The following is a 12,501-nucleotide window of genomic DNA, read 5'->3' as shown; positions in this document are numbered from 1 at the left end:
TTTCACCTCAGTGTTACACAACCATGCCCTTTTCCTGCGATTACACCCCAGTTCCAGAGATCCACACTTGTATGTGAAATTTGTCAATCCAAGTTACACCTTCTTATTTTATACAACTGCTTATTGTGATAAAATAATTGGGCTGAGTTAAAAATAAAATGCTTTGAAACAATTACTACAGCAGTACGTAAATATTACTACTATAAGAAGTGGCAGATGGAGTTCGATCCGGAGAAGTGTGAGGTGGTATGCTTTGGAAGGACAAACTCCACGGCAGAGTACAAAGCTAAAGGCAGGATTCTGGGTAGTGTGAAGGGGCAGAGAGATCTGGGGGTTCATATCCACAGATCCCTGAAAGTTGCCTTACAGGTGGAAAGGGTAGTTAAGAAAGCTTATGGGATGTTAGCTTTCATAAATCGAGAGATCGAGTTTAAGAGCTGCGAAGTAATAATGCAGCTCTATAAATCTCTGGTTAGACCACACTTAGAGTACTGTGTCCAGTTCTGGTTGCCTCATTATAGGAAGGATGTGGAAGCATTGGAAAGGGTGCAGAGGAGAGTTACCAGGATGCTGCTTGGTTTAGAGGGTATGCTTTATGAGGAGAGACTAAGGGAGCTAGGGCTTTACTCTTTGTAGAGAAGGAGGATGAGAGGAGACATGATAGAGGTATACAAAATATTGACAAGAATAGATAGAGTGGACAGTCAGCGCCTCTTTCCCAGGGCACCAATGCTCAATACAAGAGGGCATGGCTTTAAAGTAATGGATGGGAAGTTCAAGGGAGATATCAGAGGAAGGTTTTTTACCCAGAGAGTGGCTGGTACATGGAATGCGCTGCCTGGGGCGGTGGTAGGGGCAGGTACATTGGTCAAATTCAAGAGATTACTAACTAAGCATATGGAGGAATTTAAAATAGAGGGATATGTGGGAGGAAGGGGTTAGTTAGTCTTAGGCAAGGTTTAAAGGTCGGCACAACATTGTGGGCCAAGGGTCCTGTATTGTGCTGTACTGTTCTATGTTCTATGTTTATAAGAACAATTATTGATTTAGTTCCTTCAAAAGAAAATCCCCATGTGCTATTCAGAGGTGCAATCATCAACAACATGAATGAAAATCAAGTCAAAGATAGTAATAAGATAAAGGCGAGTTGAATAGGGAAGGCTTGAAGCAGGGTCTTAGAGGAAAGAGAAGGGTTTGTAGGAGGAGCTAAGTCTAAAGAGGAGACGTGAGCACTTGGGACCAGGACAGCACAATCACCACCAATGTGGTGAGTTGAAGTTGCACATAAAGTCAGAGTTAATGGAGTTTTTGGGGGGAATGAGTTGCAGAGAAGCAGGAAGGAAGAGAAAAGGCTGTGTATTTTAAATCGCAGCTCTTGAAATGCATGCCCCAATGCAGTCATTTGGTCAAGATTGAGGAGTAAGTTGGGCACTGTATGGGACAGAATACTGAAGCAGAGTTTGGAATGAACTGAAATTGTGCTCAGTGTGGAAGATGGGAGGCTGACCGGCAGTATTGATGTGGCCAGGTCCGCGGGAGATAATGGTAGGAGCAGGTGGGCAGAAGTATCTGATGCCCTGGAGTAGGGCGATGGCCACCTTTAAGGTCAGATTGGAAAATCTGCTTTGGAAGGTCAAATGAGGAAATGAGATATCTGTTCTGTCAATTCATTATCTTTTTCCTTATAATTTATTTGTTCACATCATGCGGATACTACTGGTAATGCCAACATTTATTGCCTGAAGGACATCAGTGAACCTGATGAATCTTTAACACATCTGGCCATTTCATGCTTACAGATTCTTAAATTCCATATTTATTTAGTTACTTGAAGTTAAATTCCCCAGCTATCATATTTGGATTCAACGTCTCCAGAGCAATGGTCCAGAACTCCAGCTCCTTGTTCACTAACTTAACTACCACACCACCATTCAATCAGTCACCTGGAGTTGTTCCCCTCTGTACATCAATTGTAGAGTTTAGTGAAGCTGCCCAAGTTCAGTTATTCAGGTATGGTTAACATTAACCCATCTGTTCCCATTGACCTTAAAGCTAAATCCAAACCTTTGAAATCATGGACAAAATTATTTGCACAACTGAAATATTTATCAGCATTTCTACATTTATATAGATTTGTGTCAATTGGTCGGACTCGAGACTATTTGGGAAATATGTTTTCACCCAATGAGTGGTAGGAGTAAGGAACTCATTGCCTGAAAGGGTGGTGGCAGTTGAAATCCTGACATTTCATAGAACATTAGGGCACAGAAAAGGTCCTTCGGCCCAACTCGTCCATGCCAACCAAGATGTCCATCTAAGCTCATCCCATTTGCCCGCATATGGCCCGTATCCCTCTAAACCTTTCCTTTCCATGTACTTGATCAAGTGCCTTTTAAATGCTGTTATTGTACCTGCCTCAACCACTTCCTCTGGCAGCTCATTCCATGTACACACCACCCTCTGTTTGAATTAGTTGCCCCTTGGGTCTCTTTTAAATCTTTCCCCTTTCACGTTAAACCTATGCTCTCTAGTTTTCAATTCCCTTTTTTTTATTTTTCAATCTTTTTATTGAGTTTCAAATTAATTCAAATTAATACACATAACATTAATAACTATACATATGATGCGAAGAGATTGGGATAACAATAAAAACAGTTAATTTACACTCACAAGGAGTAAAATATGTAATCTGGACCTCCTGCTCTCTTACTAAGTGAACATGATACAGAAAAAAAAAGAAATTGAAAAGAAATTTGATTATATGGAAAGAAAACCCCAAATGAAAAAAAAGTGTAATGATAAACAAAAGCAAACCAAAATCTTCAAAAAAAAAACGGACAGATATTTATTCGATTAAAACAAAACATTATTATGTCATCAGCTCCACTCCTCTATATTCAAAAGTTATTCTCAATTCCCTTTTCCTGGGAAAAAGACTGTATGCATTCACCCTACCTACGCCCCTCATGATTTTTTACACGCCTGTTCAAAAGTACCTGGATAGGTTCTTGAACAACAGTAACCTACAAGGCTTCCAGGAGCTGGGAAGTGGGAATTTGTTTGGGCAACATGGAGAGGTGGAACTGAATGACCATCTTTTGTGAAGAAATTCTCAATTGATTCTACTTGTTCCAAATTTACAATGCTCATCTTTGCTATTCTACATGAAAAAAACATTGCTTAAATTCTATAAAGCATGGATAAAACCCAACCTAATGCAACAAATTTGAATTAGTTGAATGTTTGGCCTGACATTCTCTAATTAGCTATATACAAAACCTGACATCATCCCAGTATAATTAAGTATTTTTGAACAAAGCCCTTTTCATTTTCACCAATTTATTCTGTGGTTTTCTATATTAAGTCAATGCTGGCTCACTGCACCACAGGACGAGTCCCACCACACTTAAAACTATATTGTCATAAGGCAATTGTTGTTTGTGTGTTTATGCTGGCAAAGTCATTTGTATATAATTACAATTAAATAATACCATCAAAAATAAAACCAAAATGCCACAACAATCACAACAAACTCTGTACAGAACAAATTGTAATTTAAGGGCAAATTTCCATAATGCAACAAGATATTAAACTTCCAACTGGGAAAAAAGTAGTCACCAACTGCTTACACAAGTTCACGGCAGATTTCCCATGCGAATCATACACCCCTGCAATAAGTTTTGCAATTTACCAATGACATACATTAGTATGACAAACATACTAATTAGTACAGAATTATGCTCGATGGTTGCATTGATTGATGTGTAACTCTGCAGTTCTGCATATATACATTACATTGGTTAAAAGTATTTACTCTAAAATACCACGGTGGATGAACATCTGTGTTAAAAACTTCCTATCATGCAGACTATTGAAACCCGTGTGAGTACATTGAAAGCCAATCTGCTTCAATAGAATTACATTTTCTGCTTCTGTTAAGTATCTACCTAGTTGTAGCTACTGTACCTACAAATTCTGGTTGGCTGACCAGTTAAACCACATACTTGCCTATTCATTATTCCAGAATTTCCCAATGAAGTACATATTGCTGCTTATTACTTATTGAAAAGGAAGTGAAGTTCAAGTTGAAGTTTCCATTCTATTTTTTATTCATTCATTTTTGGGATCAAGACATCACATTGCCTATCCAGAATCTGCCATGAGTAGGTGAGTTGACCCACTGCAGTCTTTCTGGAGAAGGTACTCTCTTGGTGCTGTAGGATAGTGAGTTCCAGCGTTTAGACCCAGCAGTGATAAAGGAATGGTGATGTATTTTCATGTCAGGATAGAGTGTGACAAGGAGGGAAAGCTCCAGGTGGTGGTATTCCTGCTCAGTGGCAGAGATTGCAGGTGTGGGAGTTGCCCGCACAAGCAATTGCAGTGCATTTTGTTGACAGTGTGCACTGCAACCATCTTGCATCGGTAGTGGAGGGAATTAATATTTAGGGTAGTTGTTAAAGATTCCAATCAAGTAGGCAGCTTTGTCCTGAATGACATCCAGCTTCTTGAGGGTTGTTGGATCGGCACTATCCAATCAAGTGGAGAGTATTCCATCTCACTCCTGACTTGTGCTTTGTCAATGCAGCGTCAGGAAGGGAGTCACTCACTGCAGCATACCCTGCTTCTGACCTGCTCTGGTGGCCACAATATTTATGTGACTGGTCCACTTGAGGTTCTTGATGGAGAGGAAGCTGCGGTGGTACAGAAGAAAAAGAAAGTAGTCATCTGAAGAAAATGTTGACTCACTTCATTGTTTTTTAAGAAAGTTGTGGAGGGGTGGGGGGGGGGGTGTTATGACAAAACCTTGAGTGCAGAGGAGATTTATCAGGATGCTGCCTGGATTGGAGAGCATGTCTTATGAGGATAGGTTGAGTGAGCTAGGGCTTTTCTCTTTGGAGAGAAGGAGGATGAGAAGTGACTTGATAGAGGTGTACAAGATGATAAGAGGCATAGATCGAGTGGACAGTCAGAGACTTTTTCCCAGAGCGACAATGGCTAACATGAAGGGACATCATTTTAAGGTGATTGGAGGAAGATATAAGGGGGGTGTCAGGGGTAAGTTTTTTACACAGAGAGTGGTGGGTGCGTGGAACGCACTGCCAGCAGAGGTTGTGGGGGAAGATACATTAGGGACATTTAAGAGACTCTTAGATAGACACATGAATGATAGAAAAATAGGGGGCTATGTGGCAGGGAAGGGTTAGATAGATCTTAGAGCAGGATAAAATGTCGCCACAACATTGTGGGCCGAAGGCCCTGTACTGTGCTGTAGTGTTCTATGTTCTAGTCTGGGAAATCTATTGCACCATTTACAGGAGCTGAGTGATTGTGAATCAGCTCCAAAGCTGTAAAGAATCACAAACTTATGGCATAGAAAGGAGGACATTTTAAATGGTGTGTGTGGGGTGGGGGGGGGGGGGAGTTCCTGCTATTTACTGTGGTGTGGCACAGAATGATTTCCAATGTGTGATGCTTCTTGCAGAACCCTGGCAGAGCGAACTGATTTAAAAATCTCTACAAAATTAGTCAAAACTTTCCTAAGGCTAATACCTTTTGAAAAACAGAGACACAGAAGACTGCAGATGCTGAAATCTGTAGCGAAAAACAAACTGCTGGACAAAATCAGTGGGCCAGGCATCATCTGTGGAGGCAGAGGGACGGTCGATGTTTCGGGTCCTGATGGAGAGTCTAGACCAGCAGTTTGTTTTTTATCTTCTGGAAACAAAATGTTATGAGTTTTACTGAGTGGAGCCTTCCACTCACATACAATAAAATCATATGGATCTCTCACACTTCAATTACTTGCAGTCGAATAGGGGATCTTGTTGAGCAGAACTGACCTGGAGACAAGTGGCCTACCTGGGTCATGTGGACAGGTCAAAAGTCCCACTCACAAAATTCCTTTGAAAAACTAACCTGTTACAGGACCTGAAAGTGTTCCATGGCAGCAATTCTGCGGTGGATCTCAGCAAGCTCCTGCTCCATCATTGGACTCCATGTCCACGAGTGCAGCACAGCCAGGGAAATGGTGACAGCGCTCAGTCAGTAAGTCTGGGACTTCCACACTCATGCAGACATCCCAAACTTGTTGGCACTTATGCTGAGAAATGGCGGCAATTCTGTGCAGAACTGTTAGCCAAACCGAACAAAATCCAGACCATTTACTTTCCTTACAGTAAAGACAGGATTCATCACGATCAAATTGATCCTGTTGCATTGAAAATTCCTAAAATGCAGGAATAATTTGAATATTCACAGCATGCTGCATAATAAACATGTAAATAGCAAAAGGAACCTTTTTGCTTCCATTATCAAAAACAATGCCCCAGAGTTTCCATGCAGCAGGTCACTGCTCACACTCGTCACTCATTCTCCTGGTGAGCCCACACTTATTTTGTGTGGATCATCTGCCAAGAACCCTCAGGCTTAGCCAGTTCTCAAAACTGCCCCAGAGCATTGAACATTTTCAAGTGTCACTGACATTCAAATATTTTTGAAAACTAAAACTTATTAACCTATTATAATTAAAGACATAAAAGATTATAAATATGATGGTTTAATTACATAAGCATGACTACAAGCATGTAAGTATATTCAATAAATTAAATTACCTAGGTCTCTCACATCCTGTTCTCTCCTTTGAAATGATTCAATGACTCTATGAAAAAGTATTTCTGTGCCAACTTTAACTTGGTGCATATTCAGTAGGAATATACCCCAGTGTGAATACTAAATACCTTCAGGAACTTCTTACTGCATTGCTAGACTCCTGTCCAGTGGCATGGGGCTTCCATGCTCATGCTGTGGACCTGAATATCCTGACACTTATGTGGGATGTGCCTAATGCTCCTCAGGGAAATTCAAGCCAGTAACTTGGGTTTACATAGTTCAACACTGAAAATTATTCCAAAGTTTAGCAGGTATAGCAACCAGTTAATTCAGTAATAGGGAAGAAACTAAGATGTTTAACAAAAAGAAAACAACAGGCACAAAAAAAATTATTCCCAAAGGATGGCCCAGATGGTGTTCAGATCAAAAAATAGTGAGAAAACAAACTTCAGTGAGTGATGCATGTAGCAATTTTTGGAGCAAGGAAAGCATGAGAATTTTTACTTTTAAAATTAACATAAAATTATTGCAGGTGACCCCCGCGTTACAGCCATTTGAGTTATGGAAATTTGCCCTTACAGAATTTAGAAATCACTATCCAGAAATTTCAGTTACAGAATAAAATTCACTCTCACAGGTTTTCTGTGAAAAAAAATAAAATACAATTTTCTTTTTTTCACACTTCTGGGTGCATGTGCAGATGACGTGGATTTGCATTACAGAAAATCACAAGATGGATTATTTTCTAGGAACTCAACCCTGCCCTTGTAATGTGTGTGTGTGTGTGTGTGTGTGTGTGTGTGTGTGTGTGTGTGTGTGTGTGTGTGTGTGTGTGTGTGTGTGTGTGTGTGTGGGTGTGTGGGGGGGGAGGGTGGCAAATGCAGGGGTGTTGGGGGGGTCGTCTGTATTGGTTCTCTTTCCATCCATCATCAAGAAAGTACATAGTGGGGGAGTTTTAGACCTGTTCATTGTGCACAGGGGTGCACCGCCCTCCAGGCGGTGAGCACAGTTTTCAAATCATTTGCTTGTAAGACGGTGCCCTGTACGCATTTGAATTTCTGCTATTCTATGTTGTGAGTGAGATTCCCTGCCAGTCGCATGGTCCAATACAATTCACTCTCTGGTGCCTTACTCAAAACCAAAAAGATCAGCTGAACCCATCCAAGGCTGAAAGTGCAAACTGCTGAACTGGGTTCATTATTCATATTGAACTCAGTTACTTTGTATTGTTACAATTCCAAATACATGTCATTATGATTGCTCTAAAAACCATGTTAGCTCCCTGCATGGAAGGATAGGAAAGTAGTGCTATTAAAACAACTGCTGGAAGAGATGTAAAAATGAGCAGCAGATGATAATTTTTAAAGCACTGTTGAACTTCAATCGGATTGGTGATAGGATGTTTCCCTAATGTTTTTCAAGTTGGTTGCTGCAGACAGCTAGATGTGAATTGAATGCATTATATATTAAACATGGAAACATAAATTCCAGACATACAAAGATGAATTTTTATATTCCACTTACAGGAATTCATCCAGAATCCTTTGGAACACTTGTAGTTAATAGGCATTTAGGCCCCTTGATTTCTTGTCCTGGTAATCCCAATCTAACCTGCTCTACTCAATCCCTCACCACCTTCACTGCAATCAGTTTGTGTGAATTCATCTCCTGAGGAGAGGTGCATATTGGAGATGGCACACTTTCTTCTTTGAAAAGTGGATTAGGCAGAGATCGGGCCACTTTTGAACACCAGACAACCAGTCATAGAAGAATTTAAAAGCAAGGTGAGTATCGCTTTCAAACGGGAAGTAGTGAACATCCAACATCGGTCAAAAAAATGTCAGTTCTGTGGGTCAGAATTTATCTTCAGAAGAACAATTTCCAATGTTCAGTTTTCCATTCACTTTTACGAAAGGTTCTCTCATATTTCACTCCAGTGTCAATCAGTCAAAAAAGGCTGAAGAAGAGTGGCTTACATGGATGTTTTTGTTTGAGAATGTTCCGCAGATGCGTTTCCTCTCAGTCTAGTCAGTATGTGTTCATGGGGGAGTGGGACTGCAGCCTGCCAAGTTCCTCAGTATTACAGTCCATTTTTATTGGATTCATTTCAGATGGTTCAGATAGGAATCCCAAATTGACTTCAATGTTTATTCCTATTAACGATGGTAAAGATAACATGTTCTAAGATAGTTTTTGTGACACTATTAGCATCAGACTACACTACTCTCGTAGGTATATTCTCTCAGCTTTGTCCAAATACAATTTGTTCCACCAGCACCAACATCACAATCTTGACACCATAGATAACAAAGTCCTATTGAAACAAAATAATAAACTTCATTCAAAAACTGTTTAGAATATATAACCATCATAGAGTAAACACATACTATTATTTGAGTAAAAGGATGGCATCTTTACTTGCAAGTGTTTGATCTAACACCACAATGTGTCTATTTTATATTTTAATATCTTGATTCCGTTTAATTATCTATACTGAAGAACATACAGCAACTTGTAGGACTTGACAACAGATATTAAAGCATTGACATAAATACTCAGCACAAAAGCAGTCAGACAAAGTAGAGTAGAGACACAAGAGACTGCAGATACTGGAAAGTGGAGCAAAAAACTTGAAAGAAACTATTCCGTTATAGATTAATGGGGCTGGCATTTCTTCTCAGATGTTGGTTTTCATGTTACAAATTGCAACATTTCTCCTGTAAGTTGTCCTGATAATTTTTCACAAGATCACAAGACAAAGGAGCAGAAGTAGGCCATTCGGCCCATCGAGTCTGCTCCACTACCTCACCATGAGATGAACTATTCCCATCTAGCCCTAATTCCCGGCCTTTTCCCCATATCCCTTGATACCTTGACTAATTAGATACCTATCAACCTCCTCCTTAAACACCCCCAGTGATCGGGCCTCCACAGCTGTATGTGGCAATGAACTCCATAGATCTTTCGGTACCCTCTAATTCTAAGACTGTGCCCTCTAGTCCTGGACTCACCTACCAAGGGAAACAACTTAGCCACATCTACTCTGTCCAGTCCTTTCAACATTCAAAATGTTTCTTTGAGGCCCCTCTCATTCTTCTGTACTCCAATGAGTACAGTCCAAGAGCCGACAATCGCTTGTCGTATGTAAGCCCTTTCATTCTGGGAATCATCCTCGTAAATTTTCTCTGAACCCTCTCCAACATCAATACATCCTTCCTAAGATAAGGGGCCCAAAACTGCACACAGTATTCCAAATGAGGACTCACCAGTGCCCCATAGAGCCTCATCAACACATCGTTACTTTTATACATTATACCTCTCGAAATTAATGCAAACATAGCGTTAGCTTTTCTTACCACCGATCCAACCTGGTGGTTAACCTTTAGGGTATCCTGCACGAGGACCCCCAGGTCCCTTTGCACTTCTGTATTTGGAATTTTCTCCCCACCTAGATAATAATCTGCCCATTTATTTCTTCTTCCAAAGTGTACAACCGTACATTTCTCAACATTGAATCTCATCTGCCATTTCTTTGCCCATGCTCCTAAACTGTCCAAGTCTCTCTGCAACCTTCCTATTTCTTCAATACTCCCCACTCCTCCACCTATCTTGGTGTCACCTGAAAACTTAGCTACAAAACCATTTACTCCATAATCTAAATCATCAGTATACAGTGTAAATAGAAATGGCCCCAACACCGACCCTTGCGAAACACCACTGGTAACTGGCAGCCAACCAGAACAGGATCCCTTTGTTCCCACCCTTTGCTTTCTGCCTATCAGCCAATGCTCCACCCACTCTAATATCCTTCCTGTAGTTCCATGGGCTCTCATCTTATTAAGCAGCATCTTGTGCGGCACCTTGTCAAAGGCCTTTTGAAAATCCAAATACACAATCTCCACAGCCTCTCCCTTATCCATCCTACTTGAAATTTCCTCAAAAAACTCCATTAGGTTGGTCAGGCAGGATCTTCCCTTCATGAAACCACACTGGCTTGGACCTACTTTGTCATGCACCTCTAGGTACTCTATAACCTCGTCCTTGAGGATTGACTCCATTAACTTTCCAACCACCGATGTCAGACTAATGGGTCTGTAATTTCCGTTATGCTGCCTCCCAACTTTCTTATACAGTGGAACTACATTTGCCACCTTCCAGTCCTCCGGAACCATGCCAGAGTCTATCGATGCCTGGAAAATTATCACCAACGCCTCCACAATCTCTAATTTTTCCTTTTACACTGTATATCCCATATATATCTGCCCATTACTAGAGATATGCTTCATATCAAATTATACCTCTAGGTAATCAGTAATGGGTGAGCAAATTAATATTCTGTTTTTTAAGATGCTGCAAGGAATATAGAAATTCTGGGAGGAAACAAAAATTGTTGAAATATATCTTGTACGTGAACCAAAACAGATCTAATGAGTTTTCATTCTTGCATTAAGAAAACAGCTCGAATTTTTAAACTACTTCCAGTTTTACCATAAGATATCTTTATTAGTCACATGCACATCGAAACACACAGTGACATACATCTTTTTGTGTAGTGTCCTGGGGGCAGCCCGTAAGTGTCGCCACACTTCCGATGCCAACATAGCATGCCCACAACTTCCTAACCTGGACGTCTCTGGAATGTGGGAGGAAACCGGAGCACCCGGAGGAAACCCACCACAATTCTCCTGTGGTAAATCTGGTTAGATATCAGCCAAGTCACCTACATTATAAACATGTGCACAAACACACCAATATATCCTCTGTCTGCAGGGCCAGGCTGAAGCAACAGTGGGAGGTCAATGTGATGAGTTATTTCTCAAGGACATAGATGCAGCCCTACTGGAAGTTCAATGACTTTGACGTACACGGTCAAGATTAGTGAATACATCTTCATATGCTCTTTCCCATCAACTGTCTCACTACTCTCATACTTCTCATTGGACCACATCTCTATTAGTCAGCTACCTACAACTCCCAAGAATCAGGACTCAGACCAAATATTAACAAGTCCTAATGCAGCTCTACACACTTAACACTACTCCAAGCCTCACACCTTCTTCTCAAGTCAAGTCAAGTCCAGTTTATTGTCATGTGCACAACTACAGAGAGGTACAATAAAAAACTTGCTTGCCGCAGCATCACAGGCATGTAGGTACAGACAACACACAGAACATAAATTTTACAAAAATTATACATAAATTATACAAGACAGTGAAGAGAGAAGAAAAAGAAAAAAACCCTGCAAAAACAAGGCCTTAGTGCGAAAAAAAGGCACAATCAGAGACAATCACAGGTTGTAAACACTACTAGCTATTCAATGTTTGCAGCTACATTAAACAGATTGCAAAATACTAACAAATTTCCCTCCCTCTTGCAGGAGAAGATGAAATATAAGTGGTGTCAGCAGGAGGAGACAGGCATGGGTCCAGCAGCAATCCCTGCATCACTCCACAGAAGACAAGAGTACTGACCATTGGTGAAGCAGCTTTTACAGTTATGGCATCCAGACAATACTCAAATCCTTCTCACAGGCTAGTTGCCTCATGCAATATTCTCTTCTGATTCTAAGCTTCAGATCGTGTGAGCATGCAGCTCTCACAAACCCCCCTGCCCTCACCAAACCCTGATGTGCCTTTCTCCTTTTACAGTTAAAATCTAACCTGGCCGCACCATGGCTACAGCTAAATGAAGGCACCACATTAATCAATGCACCCGTCACATAAATAAGTTTAAAAACTTATGTTTGTAAATAATTAGTCATCAATTTAATAGGACTGGTTTGGTGGGGTTAGGGATAGGGGTGGATCTTCAAGGTGGAGGAGGATGTAAGAGAGAATTATTTTCTTTCTGCTGTTAAATGTTGGGTTGTCAAGACAAGGTGAGCCTATAGCA

The sequence above is a fragment of the Pristis pectinata genome, chromosome 10 (genome assembly GCF_009764475.1).
Source record: "Pristis pectinata isolate sPriPec2 chromosome 10, sPriPec2.1.pri, whole genome shotgun sequence".
NCBI lineage: Eukaryota > Metazoa > Chordata > Chondrichthyes > Rhinopristiformes > Pristidae > Pristis > Pristis pectinata.
This window is presented reverse-complemented; position numbering follows the sequence as displayed.